This window comes from Mesoplodon mirus, assembly GCF_964341445.2.
Source record: "Mesoplodon mirus genome assembly, chromosome: 2".
Taxonomy (NCBI): domain Eukaryota; kingdom Metazoa; phylum Chordata; class Mammalia; order Artiodactyla; family Ziphiidae; genus Mesoplodon; species Mesoplodon mirus.
In genome coordinates, this window is record NC_138977.1 from 162,230,846 (window position 1) to 162,253,885 (window position 23,040).

Sequence of the window (23,040 nt, forward strand, 5' to 3'; positions counted from 1 at the left end):
GCCCATCATTCTATTCTTCTGGAAGCTGTCTTCTGTCTCTGCTCATCATATGAGCAAGAAAACTGGTTTTCTTCCTGCTTTACTAGCTGTTTTTATGGGTCTCCCATGCAGGCTCCTTTTTGCTCCCAACTCGTAAATTCTGTAGTGCTTCTAGGAACAGGAGTGGGCTTCTTTCCTTATAGATCTTCCATCCTCAGGTATCATCAAAATTCTGAGGCTTTGCATGCTGTCCATATTTGGTGATTGCAAGTTTAGATCTCCACCTCACCACCTCTCTCATCTCTAGATTCATGTGTCCAACTGCCTACATGTCTATTTAGATATCTCAAAGCCATTTCGAACCACACTTGCTCAAAAAAAAAAAAAAAAAACCCAAAATCAAAAACCAAAAGCTAAAAGTCACACAGACACACACACACACACACAGAGACAGATAGACACACACACACACACACACACACATCTGCTTTTACCTTAGACTCTTCATTCCCAGGAACCACACCATTTTCAAACCAATTGTTAAATATTAGATTCAGGTTAACTCCGCCTTATTCCTCGTCAGTCACATTGAAGTTATCCACAAGTCCTGGATGTCATCCTCCAAATATATACTGGTATTTCCCCATCTTTACTCATCCAAGCCATCATACCTTCTGTTATGGGTTGACTTGTGTCTCCCCAAATTCTTATGTTGAAATCCTAACCCTTACAACCTCAAATGTACTCTATCAGAAGATAGGGTTTTTACAGAGGTAATTAAGCTAAAATGAGGTCATTAGGGTAGGCACTAATCCAATATGATGGGTTTCTTTATAAAAACCAGGCAGTTGGAGACACATATGAGAACCAGAAGATGAAGACAAAGATCTGGGTGATGCTTCTATAAGCCAAGAAATGCCAAAGATGGCCAACAAACAACCAGCAGCCAGGAGAGAGGCCTGGAGTAGACTCTCCCTCAGAGCCCCCAGAAGAAGACAAGCCCCCCAACACCTAGACCTCAGACTTCTAGCCTCCAGAACTGGGAGACAATACATTTTTGTTGTTTAAACCAATGAGTTTGTGGTACTTTATTACAGCAGACCTTGAAAATGAATACATCACCTTACTTATATTCTTGCTCTTAATGGTTTTAAACTTGTCTGTTTCCAGGCTATTCTTTTTTTTTTTTTTTTTTTTTTTTGCGGTACGCGGGCCTCTCACTGTTGTGGCCTCTCCTGTTGCGGAGCACAGGCTCCAGACGTGCAGGCTCAGCGGCCATGGCTCACGGGCCCACCTGCTCCGCGGCATGTGGGATCCTCCCAGACAGGGGCATGAACCTGCATCCCCTGCATCAGCAGGCAGACTCTCAACCACTGCACCACAAGGGAAGCCCCTCCAGGCTATTCTTTTACACAGCAAAAGTGATCATAAAAAAAAGGAAAAAAAAATCCAATCATGCCACTTCCTGTACAGATGCCTTCCCATTGTATTTAGAATAAAGCCCAAACTCTGTGTTGTGGTTTATGAGAAGCCCAATGTGATTTGACCCCACCTTATTTCTGAGCATCATGTCCTACGATTCACTCATTTACTCATTATAGTCAGTCATATCCATCTTCAATCACTCCTTAGAGTATTACAGAATTAATTCCTGCCTCAGGGCCTTTGCACATGTCTTCTGCCTAAGAGGTTCATGTCAGCTCTTCACGTGACTGCTTATTTCTCCTGATTAAGTTTTCTGCTTAAATGTTGAAATACTTTATCAGAGGGCCCCCCCATTCCCTATCTCAATGCATCCTCTTTATTTCTACCTCAATATTATACAGAATGTTCACTTATTTAATAATCTATTTGTTCATTTATATGTGTGTTTAAAGCCTATCTCTCTAAAAAATAAAAAGTACCACAAACTCCTTGCCTTCATATTAACAATTTATTTCCAGTATCTGACACATAGTACTCCCAAAATACTTTGTTGAATGAATAAATAAAAGAATATCCATCAAGTATATTTTCAGAATCGGTCTACATATTATTTAGTTCATTTACTCAAAACATATTTGAGTTCCTTTTATGTATCAGGCACAGTTTCAGGCACTAGGAATTCAGCATGAACAAGACAGCCCAAGTCTAAGACTGGGAAAACAGTAAAGATAGAAGACCCCCAAAAGGAGTGTGCCTGGTATGTGTGAGGAATGGCACAGAGACTGCTGAGGTGGGAGCAGATTAAGGGCAAGGCTTTGAGATAGGGGAAATCAGAAGAGAGATAAAAACAAATTTTTAAATTATAGGCAAGCAAGGATCAAAGCAGAGAGAACAATTATAGCTTTTTATACAGTGCAAGGGAGATATGATGATGACTTGAGCAAATGGTAGCTGTGCAAGACAAGAGAAATGGTCAGGTTCTAGGTAATTTTCAAGGTAGAGGCCAAAGGAATAGCAGATGAATTGGATGTGGGTAATGCTGATCAAAAGAGAGCAGTTATGAATATTTCCCAGGTTCTTGACCCGAGCAGTTTAATGAATGGAGTTTTCATTAACTGATATGAGGTCACCTAGGGGAAGAGCGGATTTCAAGGAAAAGATTGGGATCTGAATTTTGGACATGTTAAATTAGAAATGTCTATTAGACAACCAAATGGAAACATGATGTAAGCTGTTGGTTATATGAGTTTAAAATTCAGCAGAGGGGTCAGCTGAAAGCAAGAAGTGAATTTCAAGCCACGGGGTTTTATATCTGGACACTCTATGAAGACAGTAACTGCCATAGTTTGCAATTAGCAAATCATCATTGTCTATGTGTATATTCCTAATCCTTCCTTCTGCATTAAATATGAAGCCAAGTTCAGGAATTATTTTGATTTAAATAGTTTTATTGACATCCTATGCAATGACAGCCATTTATTAGATTAAAACCAACCAGAAAATGATCTTAAATTTCTATAATAGCTCATGTGTTATGAAGAGGGAGGCATTCTTTTCCAAATGTTTATTGGATAGTCTTTTAGCCAACAGACATTTATAGAAACCCTATTATGTGTCAGCCACTGACTGTATCCAGATTATATAATAAAAAATAACAGGCAATCCTCAGACTTAAAGAAATCAAAATCTTTAAGTCACTAGGATTGCAGCAAACTGTCCTTGCTGCAATCACCCTAGCGAGTTGTTGTGAGGTTCAAAAGATGTAATCCATGTGAGGTGTTGAATTATGTCCACATCTATCATTAGCATCCTTTTAACATATGCAGAATTTAAAACCAGAAATGTCAAATAGCTTTCCCAAAGCAAAACTGGCCTCAGGTCCAGATATTTTTTTTCTCTTACTTTTTTTTTCAGTTTTGTTGAGATATAATTATCATACAGCACTATATAACTTTAAGGTGTACAGCATAGTGACATATATATTATGAAATGATTACCACAATAAATTTAGTTAACATCTGTCATATCATATAGATATAAAAAATGATTTTTTTTCCTTCTGATGAGAACTTTTAGGATGTACTCTCTTATCAACTTTCAAATATTCCATATACCAGTGTTAACTATAGTCATCATGCTGTACATTATATCACCAATATTTACTTATCTTATCATTGGAATTTTGTACCTTTTGACCATCTTTGTACAATTCCCCTCAGATTTTCTATTTCTGGATCAGAACATTGAACTGACCCATCTTGACTGCCTTCTAAGACTGCCATTGCTTGGAAATGATGATGTCATAAGAATCTTAGTTTCCTTCTTTGAAAAACTGAGAAGAGCAAATGCTTCCAAGTTGTCTACATGCATTTTTAATGAACTTTAAATGAATCGACGTGTGAATATGTGGTATAGTAAATACTGTTGTTTTGGCTCTTTCTAAGTGCCCTCAGATGAGTTACTTACTGTCACTGAGCATTATTTTTCCCATCTGTAAAGTGAGAAGAATAAAAATAACCATTTTGTGAAGTTAGTATGAGGATTAAACTAAACGAAACACCTGAGCGGAGTGCCGAGCAGACCTGGATCTAACTGTTATTATTACCATGATGATGCAGAGTGAGGTGGCAAAATTTCATTACACTCATTTAAATCCTCATTTTTAGCCTTCCATTAGCTAGCTCACTGGTCTGACAAATGGGAGAATAGAACTTTAGGGATGAAAGAAAAGAGACCTCCTCTAAAAAGGTTTGTTTTTACAGTTTCTGAAGCACTATTTTTTTTAACACCTTTATTGGAGTATAATTGCTTTACAATGGTGTGTTAGTTTCTGCTTTATAATAAAGTGAATCAGTTATACATATACATATATCCCCATATATCCTACCTCTTGCGTCTCCCTCCCACCCTCCCTATCCCACCTCTCTAGGTGGTCACAAAGCACCAAGCTGATCTCACTGTTCTATGTGGTTGTTTCCCACCAGCCATCCATTCTACACTTGGTAGTGTATATATGTCCATGCCTCTCTCTCACCTCGTCCCAGTCCACCCCTCCCCCTCCCCATGTCCTCAAGTCCACTCTCCACATCTGCATATTTATTCCTGTAGTGCCCCTAGGTTCTTCAAAACCTTTTTTTTTTTAGATTCCATATATATGTGTTAGCATACGGTATTTGTTTTTCTCTTTCTGACTTACTTCACTCTGACAGATTCTAGATCCATCCACCTCACTACACATAACTCAATTTCGTTTCTTTCTGTGGCTGAGTAATATCCCATTGTATATATGTGCCATATCTTTCTTATCCATTCATCTGTTGATGGACACTTAGGTTGCTTCCATGTCCTGGCTATTGTAAATAGAGCTGCAATGAACATTGTGGTACATGACTCTTTTTGAATTATGGTTTTCTCAGGGTATATGCCCAGTAGTAGGATTGCTGGAATGTATGGTAGCTCTAGTTTTAGTTTTTTAAGGAAATTCCATACTGTTCTCCATAGTGGCTGTATCTATTTACATTCCCACCAACAGTGCAAGAGGGTTTCCTTTTCTCCACACCCTCTCCAGCATTTATTTTCTGTAGATTTTTTGATCATGGCCTTTCAGACTGGTGTGAGGTGATACCTCATTGTAGTTTTGATTTGCATTTCTCTAATGATTCGTGATGTTGAGCATTCTTTCATGTGTTTTTTGGCAATCTGTATATCTTCTTTAGAGAAATGTCTATTTAGGTCCTCTTCATTTTTGGATTGGGTTGTCTGTTTTTTGATATTCAGATGCATGAGCTGCTTGCAAATTTTGGAGATTAATCCTTTGTCAGTTGCTTCATTTGCAAATATTTTCTCCCATTCTGAGGGTTGTCTTTTCCTCTTGTTTATGATTTCCTTTGCTGTGCAAAAGCTTTTAAGTTTCATTAAGTCACATTTGTTTTTATTTTTATTTTTTATTTCCATTTCTCTAGGAGGTGGGTCAAAAATGATCTTGATGTTATTTATGTCACAGAGTGTTCTGCCTGTGTTTTCCTCTAAGATTTTTATAGTGTTTGGCCTTATATTTAGGTAAGTTTTATAGTGTCTGACCTTACATTAAACTCCATTTTGAGTTTATTTTTGTGTGTGGTGTTAAGGAGTGTTCTAATTTCATTCTTTTATATGTAGCTGTCCAGTTTTCCCAGCACCAATTATTGAAGAGGTTGTATTTTCTCCATTGTATATTCTTGCCTCCTTTATCAAAAATAAGGTGACTATATGTGCATGGGTTTATCTCTGGGCTTTCTATTCTCTTCCATTGATCTATATTTGTGCCAGTACCATACTGTCTTGATTACTGTAGCTTTGTAGTATAGTCTGAAGTCAGGGAGCCGGATTCATCCCTCTCCATTTTTCTTTCTTAAGGTTGCTTTGGCTATTCAGGGTCTTTTGTGTTTCCATACAAATTGTGAAATTTTCTGCTCTAGTTCTGTGAAAAATGCCATCGGTAATTTGATAAGGATTGCAGTGAATCTGTAGATTGCTTTGGGTAATATAGTCATTTTCACAATGTTGATTCTTCCAATCCAAGAACATGGTATATCTCTCCATCTGTTTGTATCATCTTTAATTTCTTTCATCAGTGTCTTATAGTTTTCTGCATACAGGTGTTTTTGTCTCCTTAGGTAGGTTTATTCCTAGGTATTTTATTCTTTTTGTTGCAGTGGTAAATTGGAGTGTTTCCTTAATTTCTCTTTCAGATTTTTCATCAGTAGTGTATAGCAATGCAATAAGTTTCTGTGCATTAATTTTGTATCCTGCTACTTTACCAAATTCGTTGATTAGTTCTAGTAGTTTTCTGGTAGCATCTTTAGGATTCTTTATGTATAGTAGCACGTTATCTGCAAACAGTGACATCTTTACTTCTTTTCTGATTTGGATTCCATCTATTTCTTTTTCTTCTCTGATTGCAGTGGCTAAAACTTCCAAAACTATGTTGAATTGAATCACTAGTTTTCATGACATGATCTTCTCTATTTATTCAGGTTTGTCTTCCTTCTGAAGAACTTACTGATAAGAATTTTTAAACTGCTAAAATATTGAGTATCAGAAATTAATATCTGCATTTTCTTTCTAATTTCAATTTTTATAAACAAATTCCTATAAAAATGAAATGATTAAGGGATTGGGACTAATATGGACTTCGAAAAAAATGAAAGCAACCTGGTCAATTTATTCAAAATTAGAAATGGGTGTAGAGTGACTTAATGGTGTTTGAACAACTGGGGTTACTGATGGGGTGAGGGAAGCTGTGTGAAAGAATATTTGTGGAGGATTTATGCTATGTCTTACACTTCTGGCTGCTTTTCATGTGTCTCTCCATTACACGTTTACATCCACCCTATTTTGACAGATAAGAAAACTGAGAGTCAGAGTGGTCATGCCACAGCCCTAAGTCACATGAGTAGTAAGTTAAATAATTAAAAACCAGGGCATCTACCTCAAAGCCCTGTTCTCTTTCTATTACATCATATTACCTTGATGATCAGCATTTATCTTATGATACTTGATATTTATTTAGCATGTAATACATGGTGGCTTTGTGCTAGATACTTAGAGAACATGATAAAGAAGAGAAGCTTAAATATTGCGGTTGAATGGTTAAGATCTAGTATCACTGACTTTCCTGAAGGTTTCAACCACAACACTATTGATATTTTGGGTCAGATAATACTTTTTTGTGGGGGCTGTCCTGTGTATTGTAGGATGTTTAGCAGCATCCTCAACCTCTATCCATCAGATGTCAGTAGCATCCCCTAGTTGTGACAATTGAAATGTTTGCAGATGTTGACAAATGTTTCCTGGATACAAAATCTCCCCTGGTTGAGAACTACCTTGCAAGACTGTAGCCTTGTAGGGTCAGGGACCACCTCTGATTAGCTAGCTGTTAAATTGTTTGCCCAAGGATTAACCATAGAAAATATTTAGATGCATATCTGTTGACTGGATGATTCCTTTGGTGATAAATTCTAGTTATTTCTTCCTTCCTTACTACAGAACTTCTGCCTCTAGAAGCTTGAAACTCATCAGAATAGCAAAAGAGAATTTAATGGCAGCTAAAGACCACTTCCCTGAAAGTACATTTGCCTGTCCTTTAAAAAAGTGAACTTGTGTCTTTTTTCCATAGTTCTTCAGTGTTCTCCCCTGCCACATTCTTCTCTCCTAGAAGTAAATTTATCTGTGCCCCAAGCTCAGGGTCTCCCTAGAATTCTGAGTTCCTTAATAAATGAAGCCACTCTCCCTCTGTGTGAGGAATTATTTAGTAGGGTTCTGAGGCTCTTGTCCTTTTCAGTTACAAATACTAGTGACCCTGTGTCGGGTTATTTGTCTCATTGTCCTGTTCCCTTCCTTCATAGCACCTGTCACTCTCTGAGCTTATTCTATGTTATATGTCCCCTCTCTACCTCCTTAGCTCCACATCACTCACTCCCACCTGTACTCCAAACTGTACGATGGCCATCTGGGTCACTTGGGTAATCCTACAGCTTAGAACATGGCCTGGGGACAGTATATAGGTATTGAATTAATTAGTACTGCCTTCATTTATTATTGTGGAGCTAGCGTTTGCTAAGCATTTTAATAGCAAATGCCACTGATGCCTCATCCATGTACCCTACACTCACTGTTCCCATTGTTTTAGAGGATTTTTACTGCTATGGCCTGAGGAATCTCTCTGACTTCAGGAGATGCTCAGCCTGTAAGTGGGGCAAGCTAGGATGTTACTGCCCCAGACTTCAGCCCAAAAAGGATGGAACCTGGTGGATCCACCCAGCGTCCCCAACCCTGTGGAGGAGATGACTACAGGGGTCCTCAATGGGACTGAGTCCTAGAGGCTCTCACAGGTCACCTGTCCATTAATGCCCCATGAGTGACCTCCTTCCCTTCCTTGTCTTACTTCCTCAACCTCTATATTAGTCATCTAGGGCTTTCATAACAAGGGATCACAGACTGGGTGGTTCAAAAAACTCCAGTTCTGGAGACCAGGAGTCTGAGATCAAGGTGTCTGCAGCGTTGGTTTCTTCTGTGGCATTTCTGCTTGTCCTGTAGAAGGCTGTCATCTCCATGTGTCTTCCCTCTGTATTTCTGTATCCCTGCTTGTTTTCCCTATAAGGACACCAGTCATATTGGATTAAGACATACCCTAATGACCTCAATTTACCTTAATTACCTCTTTAAAGATCCGATCCTCAAATATAGTCAGAACTCAACTCTGTTGCTGAGGAATTATTATCAGTTATCTCCTGGTTATGTCTAGAAATACTTGCCTTCTGAGCACTTGGCTTTGTTGTCATTGTTTTGCTGCTGTTGTTTATAATTTGAGGTCTCAAAGCCCTGTTAGGGAGACAACATGATAGAATGATAAGAACTTCAACTCTGGAGCTGGAGGGCAGGGTTTGAATCCAGACTCTACCACTTACTCACTGGGTGACCCTGGGTGAGTCACTTCACTTATTTTTATGTCTCTAATAGCACCAGGAAATAATAGTAGTGCCTACCTCATAGGGTTGTTAGGTGAATTAGACTGGTGTTGCAAGGCACACAGAATTGTGCCTGCAACAAACCAAGAACAATGGATTCATGGGAAAAGAAGAACAAGCAACTGGAGAGCTGGATGGGGTTATCACCATTATACACCTGAAGCCACTGAGACTCACAGATACCCTGATGTGCTCACAATCACACACTTAGCCACTGCAAGAGCTGGATTCTCCAAAGCCTATCCTCTCAAAGTCTGTACTCTCAATAAACACCACCGAAGCAGGAAGGCTTGGCATTGTCCCCATGACCTGAGTTCTTCAGGGTATATTCAGGAAGTGTTTCCTCTCCCAGATGTGAATTATTTACAGTGTTTTGTTAGGCCATTCCATCTTTTTGTCTGTAGGCTATTATAGAATTGGGGTGTTCAGTAGAGTATCCACTAGATACAGATGGCCACTGAGCACTTAAATGTGGCTGGTTTGAACTGAGATGCTCTGTTAAGTATAAAATGCCAGATTTTGAAGATGTAGTAAGAAAAAATAATGTAAGACATCTCATGAATAATTTTTACATTTATAACATGATGAAGTGATAATATTTTGGATATTTAAAATATATTATTAAATTATCTTCACCCATTGCCTTATGCACCTATCAGAAAATTTTAAATCACAAATGTGGCTCACATGTGTAGCTTACATTGTGCTTCTACTGGATAGCACTATTAGAGAGCAACTATCTTTATTCTCATTTCTAGATGATTCAAAGAGTATGACTTCATACACCTCTTACACTCATACACAAACTCTTTCCCCAGTTTCCTTCTCCATTCTGCTCCCCATTTATTCTCTGTAAAAGCCACTCCACTCATGTGTCACCACTTACTTGTCTAGTAGAAGTCATGTAATAGAACACATCTCTCTACTTCATTCACATTGTTTCTGGAGTTCTACTAACTTCTCTGACTTTCTTCACTCACAGAAGTCTTATATGGCCTTTAAAATCATGTGGCATGCTTCTCCTCCATGAAACTCTCTGCTGGTTTCTCCGATCCAATCTTCTACAACCAAAGCACTTTACTAATTATTCTCTTATCATAGACCTTTTTTACATTATACCTCCTCTCTAAGTTATCCATTACCATACATGACTTTTAATTCCAGTGCTGTAGGCCACTTGAGTATAGAAGGCATTTATCCAACAAATATTTCTTGAGCATTGAATATGTCACAGGCACTAAGTTAGCTCTGGGATTATATTACATAAGTTAAAAAGTGAATACACTTATTTTCTTTTATTTATCTGTCATTCTCTCTGATGCAAAGATGAGATTAGAAGTGTACGAGATTTATTGGGAGAAATGCCTGTGAAAACTAAAGAAGGAGGGAGCAGGAGTAGATAAGGAGAGCCTCAGACCACATTGCAATTTGGAGAAAGTCTCAGCTAGGCCAATGGGGTGTCTCTAAGCCAAAGTAACCCTTTGGAAGAATTCCCCATTATAGGGAAGGAATAGGCCTGCTTGGTAACCCTCCCACACTCAGTTGTTGACCATGAGTAGCCCGTGGAAAGTGTGACCTTGGCAGGCTTGCCTCTGCCTGGGGTGGATCTGAAGATGCAACATCTTGGGCTGAAGGTCATTTATGATTCTTGCAGCAATTCCGTGAAAGGCATTCTGAGCAGAGCACCTCCACACCCCCCACCATGGTACACAGCCTCTCTGTTCTTATAAGAGATTTCAGATGACCTAAAATATGACATGTAAATTATATCACTGAGGTTAACCCCAGGCTTTGGGGTTGTACAGACATGAGTTTGAGTCTCCAACACCTCTTCTGTTAGTTGTATGATCTTGAGGAAGGAATCTCATTTCTCTAAAACAGCTGGTAGATTGTTGTTTATTTAGTCAATCACTTCATTGAGTTGTTACATAAAATAATAAAATACATGTAAATTGTGGAGCTTAAAACATAATGTGTTTTACTAATATTGGTAATAACAGTTGTTATTGTTGTTGGTGGTGTCATTGTTGTATGGTTGTCAGTATCCTGAAATACCAGAATGTAAATAAATAAAATCTATCAAAGAGAATGGGAATAAACTTCAAATACACTAACGATATGGGTAAGCCTAATGCTTCCCAGAAGCCCTCCTTGAAAGGGAGGTATAAGCTGTTATTCAGTTCTGAATTTCCAAAAAGGAAACACGTCTTTCCACATTGAAAACAAAGTGCTTCTTTGTACTAAAATCTACATGGTATTTTTCACAGGAGAGTTTAGGGGAACAGGAACTTATTCATCTTGCACTTCTCTTGAACTAGGCTGATGCATCCCCCAGAGTCTGTGTTCAGGGAGGCTTGTTAAGTTCATCTGAGAAATAGGAACACAGTTCTGTTCAAGTAACAGTACTAATACTTTCTGGACAGAAAAAGCAACTTCTTAGAACAGTTAATATTTTTATCTACAGTATCATGAACTCTCTAGAGACCTTCTGGAGATTACTAAGGACTGCAGCAGACACAAGAGGAAAGGATGTAAAGATAGTGACCTACATAGATCTGTGTTCTCATCCCAGTTCTCTCTCTTTTTTTTTTTTTCTCTTTACAGATTGTTGAGAATATGTATGGTCTCTCTGAGTCACAGTTTCTTCATATGTAGAATGTGGATAATTACACCTTGGCAGAAATGTTGAAAGGATTAGGCACTTACAGAAACATTAAAAAGAATAAAATTAGAGCAAAATGCCTAGTTTAGGTTCCCTCAGAAACAATAGACAGAGATTTAAGAACAAGAAGTTAATTTGGGAGCTGAAGCAAGAAATATAGGTAAGAAGGTGTTATAGGTTGAAATGCACCCCCCCCCCAAATCCATACGTTAAAATCCTAACTCCCAGTACTTCGGATGTGACTATATTTGTTTTTGTTTGTTTGTTTGTGACAAACTCACTTATGTTTTATTATAGAAACCCTTAATCAATTACAATAATTCTAGAAATTGTTTGTGTCTAATTACCATGTAGCTCAATATCAATGATACATAACATAATTTGTGTCTTATAACTATGACCTAAATTTCATTAAAAATCTCTCCAGCATTTATTGTTTGTAGATTTTTTTGATGATGGCCATTCTGAATGGTGTGAGGTGATACTTCTCTGTAGTTTTGATTTTCATTTCTCTAATGATTAGTGATGTTGAGCATCCTTTCATGTGTTTGCTGGCAATCTGTATATCTTCTTTTGAGAAATGTCTATTTAGGTCTTCTGCCCATTTTTGGATTGGGTTGTTTGTTTTTTCTGATATTGAGCTGTATGAGCTGCTTGTAAATTTTGGAGATTAATCCTTTGTCAGTTGCTTCATTTGCAAATATTTTCTCCCATTCTGAGGGCTGTTTTTTCATCTTGTTTATGGTCTCATTTGTTTATTTTTGTTTTTATTTCCATTTCTCTAGGAGGTGGGTCAAAAAGGATCTTGCTGTGATTTATGTCATAGAGCATTCTGCCTATGTTTTCCTTTAAGAGTTTTATAGTGTCTGGTCTTACATTTAGGTCTTTAATCCATTTTGAGTTTAGTTTTGTGTATGACATTAGGGAATATTCTAATTTCTTTCTTTTGCATGTAGCTGTCCAGTTTCCCCAGCACCAATTATTGAAGAGGTTGTCTTTTCTCCACTGTATATTCTTGCCTCCTTTATCAAAAATAAGGTGACTATATGTGCATGGGTTTATCTCTGGGCTTTGTATTCTCTTCCACTGATCTATATTTCTGTTTTTGTGCCAGTATCATACTGTCTTGATTACTGTAGCTTTGTAGTATAGTCTGAAGTCAGGGAGCCTGATTCCTCCAGCTCCGTTTTTCTTTCTCAAGATTGCTTTGGCTATTCAAGGTCTTTTGTGTTTCCATACAAATTGTGAAATTTTGTTCTATTTCTGTGGAAAATGCCATTGGTAGTTTGATAGGGATTGCATTGAATCTATAGATTGCTTTGGGTAGTATAGTTAGTTTCACAATATTGATTCTTCCAATCCAAGAACATGGTATATCTCTCCATCTGTTTGTTTCATCTTTAACTTCTTTCATCAGTGTCCTATAGTTTTCTGCATACAGGTCTTTTGTCTCCTTAGGTAGATAACTTACTTAAGTTTTCTGATTTCTCTTTAAGATGGACTCAGAGACATCAGTGTCTGAGAGTAGCCCAACTGGGATGACTTTAAATGCACATTAACATCCCACATGAACTGCAGTGTTTTCAGAAAATGGCATCTAATTACTTTGTGTTGTTTTCTTCTTTATCTGAATCTCCTTTTCTTGTATCCTTGATTCTATCTGGTGAGATTAGGAGGGCATGAGAAAAGAAGAGAGAGACCGAAACAAAAACAGAGACAGAGAGAGCCCTCTCTCTAGCTGGCCCATCCCTACTTCTCATTCCAGAACAGAGAAGAGGCCAAGAGCTCCTTGGTTCTCCCTCCCTGTTCTTTTGTCAGGTAGATGTGGATTCAGTAGGCAGCAGGAAGTGATTGCAATTCTTGCATAGCTGAAGGTCTGCGTGTGTGGTGTGTGTGTGTGTGTGTGTGTGTGTGTGTGTGTGTGTGTGTGTGTTGGGTTCGGAGTACAGAGAATAAAGCAAGGTCCTTGTATCCTTACACTGGCTTTGTTACCAACTAGCTCAGAAACCTGAGAAAGAGTGATTTAACTTCTTATATCCTCTGCTTCCTTATTTGAAAAAAGTGTTTGTGAGGTGAAAAGAGATTTATGTAACAAATATTTGAGGAGTGTGCCTAATCTATTCCACTTGAAAGTATGCATTCTGCCTTATAAATTTTGATGAACCCTTTTGGCTACAGGTGTTGGGAATTGTTGGGAGTCTGCAGATTTGCAGGGTTTATTTTCGTTGCTCTTATTTGGGTTTGAATGTTCCGATTGCTTGGGAAGCACTTTTGATGCTGGAGTTCTGGTGGGACTAGGTGGGGCCTGAGGGTGAGAAAGAGGGAACCAAGAATTCGAGTTCCTAAAGGTGTGGAGGTAATGATGCTTGCCTTGCAATCTTTTGTGAGCAATGGGGAAGCTGCTTACTCACTGGAGTGCCTTAATGCATACATCAGTCAACACATATTTGGTGCCAGTTCCACAGCTGGTGGGCTTTGCTCTACAACACTTCTGCTCACCTGTTTGCTTCCCATCTCTTCTAGAAAGGAGAGCAAAGGGAATAAAAAGTAGTAATGGAGCCACCTCAGGAGACCTCCAAATACCTCCAGTCTAATTTTATTTTCTGTTGAAGAATATAGCATTTGAGCTGTGCTTTATTTATTCTATTTCCCCCTCCACTTTCTCTCCACACTTGTCCATCTGCCCAGGACCATGAGGCCACCTTGCATGTACCACATCCTTGATCTCCCTTGCCTTCTGGCTTCTGGGCAGCCCAGTCAGCAGGCAGTGAGTTTCAAGGCTGGATGGAGCCGAGGATTAGTTTGGGTATTTTTCACTTGGCTTCCTTCCCGTGCGGTCTCTCTGGCTGAATCTGTTGACCAGGGACTACTATTCCTGGCAGGCAGCCCTCTCCACATGCTGCCCCTCCCTCTGGGTCCTGGGATCTACTTCCTCCTCTGTCCCCTTCAAGCCTGGGAGTGGCAATGTCCCTTCCCACTGCCCATGACCTTGTACTTTCCTCAAAAACTGTCCATCCCTTTGTAAATTGTTCCTTTATTAACCACTCTGCACATGCCCTACTTTGTGCCATCTTTTGTTGCCTGTGATGGCCCCAACTGATGTAGATAACTATCCACTATCAAGTGTCTGTTCTCTTTTCCCACAGTGCAGAATTGTTGCTGAGAAGGGGACTCTCAGCCAAGGGACTGCCTTTCCAGACCCTTTGCCCTAGTGTGGTTCACATGACCAGTTTGGGCAAAGAGAAAGCAAGCTGCCACAAGGAATGCTTTGTGGTGCATTTCCATGCTCTGATCCACTTCCCAGGCAATCTTGGAGGCTACTGCTTGAAGGCGGAGTTGTCAAAAGACCTGGAAAGAGGCTCCATTTCAGACTGACTGATGAAAGGGAGCCCACTAACCTGGAAAATGAGTCATAAATAAACTTTTAATGTGTTAAGCCACTGAACCTATACATTGTTCCATGGGTTAGCCTTCTCTGAATAACAGAAAGAAATCACTATTTAGGTACTTCACATGCATTATTTCTAATCTTCATGATACACTTTTAATCTGAGCATAATTATTACCATTTTACAGATGCAGAAATGATGATACAGAAAGTTAATCCTCTGCAGTCACACAGCAAAGTATCTGTTATGGGCTGAATTGTGTACCCCACCCCCAAATCAGATGTTGAAGTTCTAACCTCAGCACCTCAGAATGTGACTCTATTTGGAAATAAGGTCTTTAAAGAGGTAATTGAGATAAAAGGAAGTCATTAGGGTGAGGCCTGATCCAATATGCCTTGTGTCCTTATAAGAAAAGGAGATTTGGACTCAGGCACACACATAGGGAAGACAATGTGACAACATAGGGAGAAGATGGTCATCTACAAGGCAAGGAGAGGGACCTCAGAAGAAACCAAGACTTCAGAACTCCTTGATCTCAGAATTCTAGCCTCCAGAACTGTGAGAAAATAAAATTCTGTGGTTTAAACCACCCAGCCTGTGGTATTTTGATATGGTAGCCCCAGCAAACTAATACAGTATCATTATGGAGATGAGGCATCACATGCTCCTGCCGCCTTGATCCTGGAATACAGTTATAGTCTCAGCTCTGGATCCTTTACATAATAAGATAGATTGGTGTGGAAGAGACCACAGTGTCAAATTATGAATTAAGCTGGCATGAATTTCTGAGTGTTCCTATCTTCTTTTATTCACTCCCTCCACTTTCTCTATCAGCACTCTTACCATTTTACCTCGGGGTGATATTTCAATGATCTGGTTCAGTCACTGTCCCCACCTACATTTTGCAGAGTGGGAACTGTAGCTCTGACAGGCAATTTTTCTGAGGTATCAGCTTAATGTCCTGCATCTTCACTGTACTACAGAGGAAACTGGAGCTCATAGAGTCTAAGTGGCTTGACCATGGACACCAGACATGAGGTCTTTTTACCTTCACCTCATCTCTCTGCCCTTACATAATAGGCAGAGGCAAATTGTTCTGCAAAGGATGATACCTCCTTCCAAGTGCTATGAATTATACAATATCTTCATATTATAAATGATTCTTTGCTGTTTAGAGAAAGGATGGAATTGATACTGAGTGATGAATGAACCCCTGCCAGATTCCAATGATGTAAATGAGCATGGTTTTAGTATGCCAAATAATACAGTAAGAGAACGGACAATCACTTCTCCACAGGGGGAGGGACTAGCATTGGGGCAGGAGCCTAACTGCCTTTGTTTCTGAAGCAGCTCAGCTTCTGAGTAACATTGGGATGAGCTCAGTAGCTTTCTTTGTTTCAAATTTCATTCATCATTTTGATGACTTCCATTGGCATAAAAAGTCACCTAAAACTCGAATCAAACAGTCTGGGGATGTTCTAGTTGCAGGACCTTGGACAGATCCTTGACTTTCACTGAGACTCAGTTTTCTCTTTAACAAAGTGGAAATAGTAAATACAGCTATACTGCAGGTTTGTTGAAAGAATAAAACATTTTACATGCCTAGTGCAGCATTTGAGATATCATACCTGCTCCATCAATTTTAATTCCCTCTATCCTACACATCAGTTTTTCTCTCTCCACAATCTGTGTACATAATACTTGGATTGTATAACTCTCAAGACTGTTGTCAGGGTTAAATTAGGTGATGTGTTTGCAGGCAACTAGATTTTAAACTGTTGTTTACATGTAATGTTGTAGTAGTGATTCTTCCAGCTAGTACGTCTCAGATCTTTGTGTGTAAAAGTGGTTCAGTAAATGCTTATTGAATTGAAACATATTAAATCAAACTCTCTTGTTTAAATTTTATGTTTTTATTGACCAAAGAAATCCAAAAGTATTGTTTCTGAATCAAAATGCTAAAGTTGTTAGCATTTGTATTTTAAAGAAGGGAAGAAAAATAACCGGAATATGGACTTAACGTTGTAGTGCCTACTATAGATGACAGATGGACAAGTTTGAATGGAAATATACACTACAGACTGTAGACCCACCATTTCATAATGCACACATCATTGCACTGCCAAGGTTCCCAAACAATTTTCATTTCCCAAATCACTCTGCTTTCAATAAAATTACAATCATTTTAAGGAAAACCCACAGGAAAAGATTTTGAAATATATTTCTGAAAATCATCACTGAATGGTCCACATGAGTTCCAGGTACAGATTTCCAATAATTTCATCCTGCGAGATTGCACAGTAATCAGATGGTAACGTGTGTCATGTCTTACTTTCAAAGTCACTAAAGAAGTGGTGGGAGTACAATGTCTGCTTCTGCCCCAGATTAAGCAACATGGTGCTAGAAAAATGTCAGTTGGATTCTCCAGGATTTTCTGGAAAAGCAAAATTACTCAGCTGGCTAGATGGGATACCTGTTTCATAGGCTGTCAACTCCTTTGCCTAATCCTTACATACATAGATCCATTTAGGTTTACAAAGAACTTTTGAACATGTTACCTTAGGTCATTCTTAAAATAACCTGATGAGCTATTTTTTTAATTTATTTATTTTATTATTAATATTTTTTATTTTTGGCTGTGTTGGGTCTTCATAGCTGTGAGTGGGATTTCTCTAGTTGCAGCCAGTGGGAGGCTAATCTTTGTTGCAGTGTGCAGGCTTCTCATCACGGTGGCTTCTCTTGTTGTGGAGCATGGATTTTAGGTGTGTGGACTTCAGTAGTTGTGGCACATGGGCTCAGTAGTTGTGGCTCATGGGCTCTAGAGTGCAGGCTCAGTAGTTGTGGCACATGGGCTTAGTTGCTCCGTGGCATATGGGATCTTCCCACACCAGGGCTCAAACCCATGTCCCCTGCATTGGTAGGCAGATTCTTAATGACTGTGCCACCAGGGAAGCCCTTGATGAGCTATTTCAATCCTCATTTGATAGATAAGGAAACTAAAAATTAGAGAAGTTTGCTACATGATAAATTAGAAATCCAAATGTAAGTTTTTAATTCCCAGGCTCATGCTTTGAGGGGAGAATTAAGCCTCAAGTACTAATTAGCAGCCTAGTAAGTGCTTCGGATCTGGGTGGAGTGTTTGACTTTCCTAAGTAAGCTATTCTCTAATAGAAGTAAGATTTCAGATTCTTCTATAAAGAAATAATTTAAGTTAATGCAAGTTAACAAACGTGTGTGTGTGTGTGTGTGTGTGTGTGTGTGTCTGCTATGATCCCAGAGTGTGCTAGGGTTAGGAGTACAGAAAACAGTAAATACCTAGCCTTTGCCTTTGGGGAACCCAGTCAAAGCCTGAGTGAGGAGCCTTGGCTCTTCATATGAATCACCTCTGGAGTTTATGGGAAAATTAAGCAAAACAAGAAACAGAAAAAACAAAGAAAGTGCATATTTTTAGCACTCCTCTGAATATGCAAATCATCAGGTCTGTAGGAAATGTCCAAGAATCTGTATGATTTATATGTCTCCAGGGATCTAAAAAGCTTAAAAGCCACTAGAATATTGGAAAGAACATGGATTATGAGCTTGGATTGGAATACTGATGCAGCCTGGGTTCTCTAGAAATCTGAGCCTAAGACAGAAGTTTAAGTGTGAGGCCTTTATTGGGCATGTGGTCCTAAGGATCAGGCAAGAAAAATAGGAGAGGGGAGCAGGGGAGGAAGGAGAGAGAGCCAGTACAAAGATGCTCATGGAATTGGGCATTGCCATGATGACCAGCTGCACAGTCCTGTGCTACAACTCAAGAGGCCACATAAAGTGAACTTTGGGACCGTCCACCTGGGGAAACCCATTTATGCACTGGTTCCATGCCCCTTGGTCAAAGATTAGCCACAACCTCATGCCCAGGCTGCACAGGTAGGACACTTTAAGACCACAGAGAGGTGTGGGCTGGAGGGAAAATGCTCAGGTCAAAACCTCGTGAATGTACCATTAGACTGTACCATCTTGAAGCTGGTCTGCTCGGGTAGAAAACTGGGGCAGTGGCAGAAATAAGAGAGGATCAGAAGTGATGCCTAAGAAATACCCTACAGAAACCCCACTCCACACCCCTGCTTTCTGTGTGGCCTTGGACTTCTTACCCAAACCTGCTCAACCTCAGTTAATGCAGGGACAAACCTTGTAAAATTTTGGGGTGGATTCATCACATAATGTTTAACATAACACAATGTCCAGCACACAAACCAGGACTGGAAAAACGTGAACTTGCCTTCCTGTGCTTCTTTTTTTAAACACACAGAGCTCTGAATCTCTTTGTGAAGGTTGGCCTCCTCCAGGTCCCCATGGGAACCCTCTATAAGAATCTCTCACCTCACTCATTGAAGAGAGGAAATAAAACTGGAGATTTATCAGGAGATAAAATAGAGGCCCACACTCTGAAGCCAACAACAACACAGGAAGTCACCGTGTTTTTTCTTTGGAGCAGAGGGTGAGGCTTGATCTTCAAATACAGTTTTTTCAATCAGAAAAACAACATAGGATAAAAGCTGGTATATTTTTTAACATAAAGTGATAGGCGAAGCCTCAAACATATTCAAAGAAGAAAAAGATAAAAGAAGAAAAAATAAAAAGCACTGTGAGAGCCTCTGGCACACAGATATACACATTAATTTTAGTTTCTATATGGTTTAGATTGGTGGGACACTAAGATTCTAGACAACACTACACAGGTGCACATTAGCTAACCAGCCATGGACGTGCTCCAAAGATTTACTGAGAAAAGGATAGAAATGGGCAAGTCCACAGGAAGAGTAGGGGGTGATCTTAGAAAGGCACAACTTAGGCATAACTTATTCATTCAACAAGCCAGCCCATTGAGACCATCATTGTCAGCCACCTGAGAGAAGCTGGGGACACAGAGTAAATAGGATGCTGTCTACTGCTTTCCCAGATGGCTGCTCTTGTACAGATGTGCATGATGCCCCAGGGTGCAGCTGACAGAATTTTATTCTGTAGAGATCAGACAAGGCTTCCAGAGAAAGTGATGCGGAGCTGAATCTCAATATTCATCTGGTGTTCACCTGGTATCCAAGAGGGGAAAGGACTCATTCCATGGAAAATTGAAAAAATCTGGAAGGAATGAAATTTAAGTATTTGTGCACTCACTCCAGCCTGCAATATTGGCTCTCATATGTTGAACAGCACAGGTATTAGAGTCAGAGATATCTAACTTCTGTTCCTTGCTTGCTCATTTACTATTTGCCATCTTAATCTTTGCATCACACAAAAACTTGCAACTTGGAGAGCTTGAGTAACTTGCCCCAAATTGACCTCCCTGGATAGGTAAAAAAGTAAAGAGAGAGCAGACATAAACCTTATCCAAGGCTTGCCATACAGTGCGGTTTCAATACATGTGGCTGTTATTGTTCAATGTGTGGGAGGCATGAGGATGGTCTTCATGGAACCCTGGCCAAAGTGTTTTCTATGAATTAGACCTTTTTACTATGTATTCAGCACAGCCAACCAAAGGGAAGCTCGAGATTTAGGGGAGGTGAAATTTCTGGTCATCAGGGAAGGACTTCCAAAGGTGAGGGTAAAGAGGTTTATCCAGGTTCTCCATGGCCAGAACACACCCTTGCTCCTTTTTCCATCTGCAACCATTCCACCACTAACCCAGCCGCCCGGGGAGGGGGAGCACTGATTTCAGACAAGGCAGAGCTCTGCTCCATGTAAGCCCCTCAAAGTTTGCTCTATATAATGTACTCCCAGCTTCATTTTACCATATCATTTTTCTCTTTCCAAAATGAAGATCTGACTGTGTTGACCTATTCAAAACCTTAACCATGTTTTAGAAGAATTTTCAGAATTTCCAACTTCTCCAGCATTATTTTGTTTCTTAAATTTGTACCCTAAGGTACAATAATGAACTCCTCACAGAAATTTCAAGCTTGTTTCTAGGTGTTTGCACATGTATTACATTGAATCACATATTTCTATACACTTTTCTGTGCTCCCTGTGAGCCTATAAAACTCTTGAGTTCGAAGACTGCATCTTGTTAGTCATTGTATATCCATCACCTATTAGAATCCATAGCACATCTAGGTGTCAATAAATATGTAAACAAAATAGTTTTTTTATATATACCAATACCTGTGTGTTGGCTAGAAAATATCAGTCTTCTTGAGTTTGATCACCTAGGGGAAACTAGTTCTCAAACTTAAAATGTTGAGGACCAGACACTAAAACTTTACAATACCTCTAAGGCACAAATACTCAGTAGAAATGCTCTTAGTTGGCTATCAGGCTCCTCTTGGTTGTTTCTATCTCTCTTCCTCTCTCTCACATGAATACTTGTTACAACTGGAAAACCAACCATACAAAATCTATAGCTCAACAGAATGGCCTAACTGATGTTTTTTCCCTTTAACCGAAAACATTAAAAAAAAAAGTAAAACAAAAAAAATTATCAATTCTGTACTCTCCATCAGCCCATCTGTTTCTTACAGGCCATGATGGTGACAGCTACAAAAAAGGTTGGCCATGAACAACACCTCCTGTTGCTTGGGAAGGCACATCTGTATATGTCTGTGTTCAGAAGCAGAAAGAAGTTTGAGTATATTTTTCCAAAGTGTGGTATAGCACAACGGATTGAGAATCTGCAAAGAAAACATGCTTCTGTTTATTTTAAAGGGTAGAAAAAGAATAAACACTTCATTAATTGGTGGATTGGAAGATATATGGAAGAGATATATGAAGGAAAGTCAAAGCTTAAACTCAGTGGTAGGAAAAAGTTAATAATTATCAATGTATTATTATCAATATCAATATAATTATCAATATATTAAGGAGAAGGAAGAGGAGGAAAGGAAGAAGAAGAAAGAAATTATTGTGGGCTAGAACTTATAGAGTTTTATAGCAGCAAGATAGTTTAGAGATTACTGGGCTCCACGCTCCTGTTTTTTGTACTTGTGGACATGCAAACCCAGAGAGGTGAAGTAAGTTATAAGGTTGCATGGCTTAGAACAGAGGTGACCACCCAAATCAATCTTGGTTTAGTAAGAGTTCTCATCTAATAGCCTCACTGCACCTGAAGATTCCTTAACTCTTTCAAGGTCGCCTGGTTGGAACAGTCAAATCTGGGAATTGAACCCCATTCTTGATAGTCTCTGAATAAATTTATTTTCTTATTATCCTTCCTCCTGGAGAATCTAAGTACTGAAGTTGTTCTGGATCATGGGAGAAATGCAATAAAGCTTGCTAACTCAATTCTAGAAAAGAAATGGAAAGAACTTGGACTTGGGGAGTCAGATAATTTGGAACTGAGTTTCTGGTCTGTCACATACTGTCTATAAACCTGGGAAGAGTTTAAACTCATAGTCTCAGTTTCCTTTTCTGTAAGATAGTGATACTAATTCTCAACACAAAGGCAATTTGTAAAGTCTAGGTGAAGTTGTATATCTTAAGAGTCTGGCACAGTACTTGGCACATACGAACTCTCAGATAACATGTATACTCTATCAATATTTCTTACCCAATGAGAACAATGGAATTTAGGCTAATACAGTATTTTGAAATATAGCTTTGGGCACTACTTTTACATTATCAAGTGATAGGAAGTTGCTAATTTTATGAGGACTTAAGTCTATGCCTCCAATAAACAACACATAAAAAAAATCCATAGGAAGCATTTAAAAGTGAATCTGGCAAGTGTGTTACTCTGTGCAGAGCACTGGTGAGTGATCTCAGCAGGATAGAGGGGTCAAAGGGAACATAGTTTCTCAAGGAGCTATAGTACTTTATCCATTGGAAAAGCTCAAAATCCTATGTATATTTTATATATAAACATATATTTTATATATAAACAAATACACACACATATGTAACTGGTTTCATGTCTAAATGAACTAATTACATTTAAAGCCTATTGTTGCAAAGGAAGTGAGAATCTGAGTAATTTTGTATTTTCACACTAGGTAAGATGATCATGGAAAAATTGAACATGATTTCTTTCTTTCTTCCCCAAAAGGTGAGTACCATAAACAACCAGAAATCGCAGAAGATCACGTTATAGTTCTTGCTCCGTCT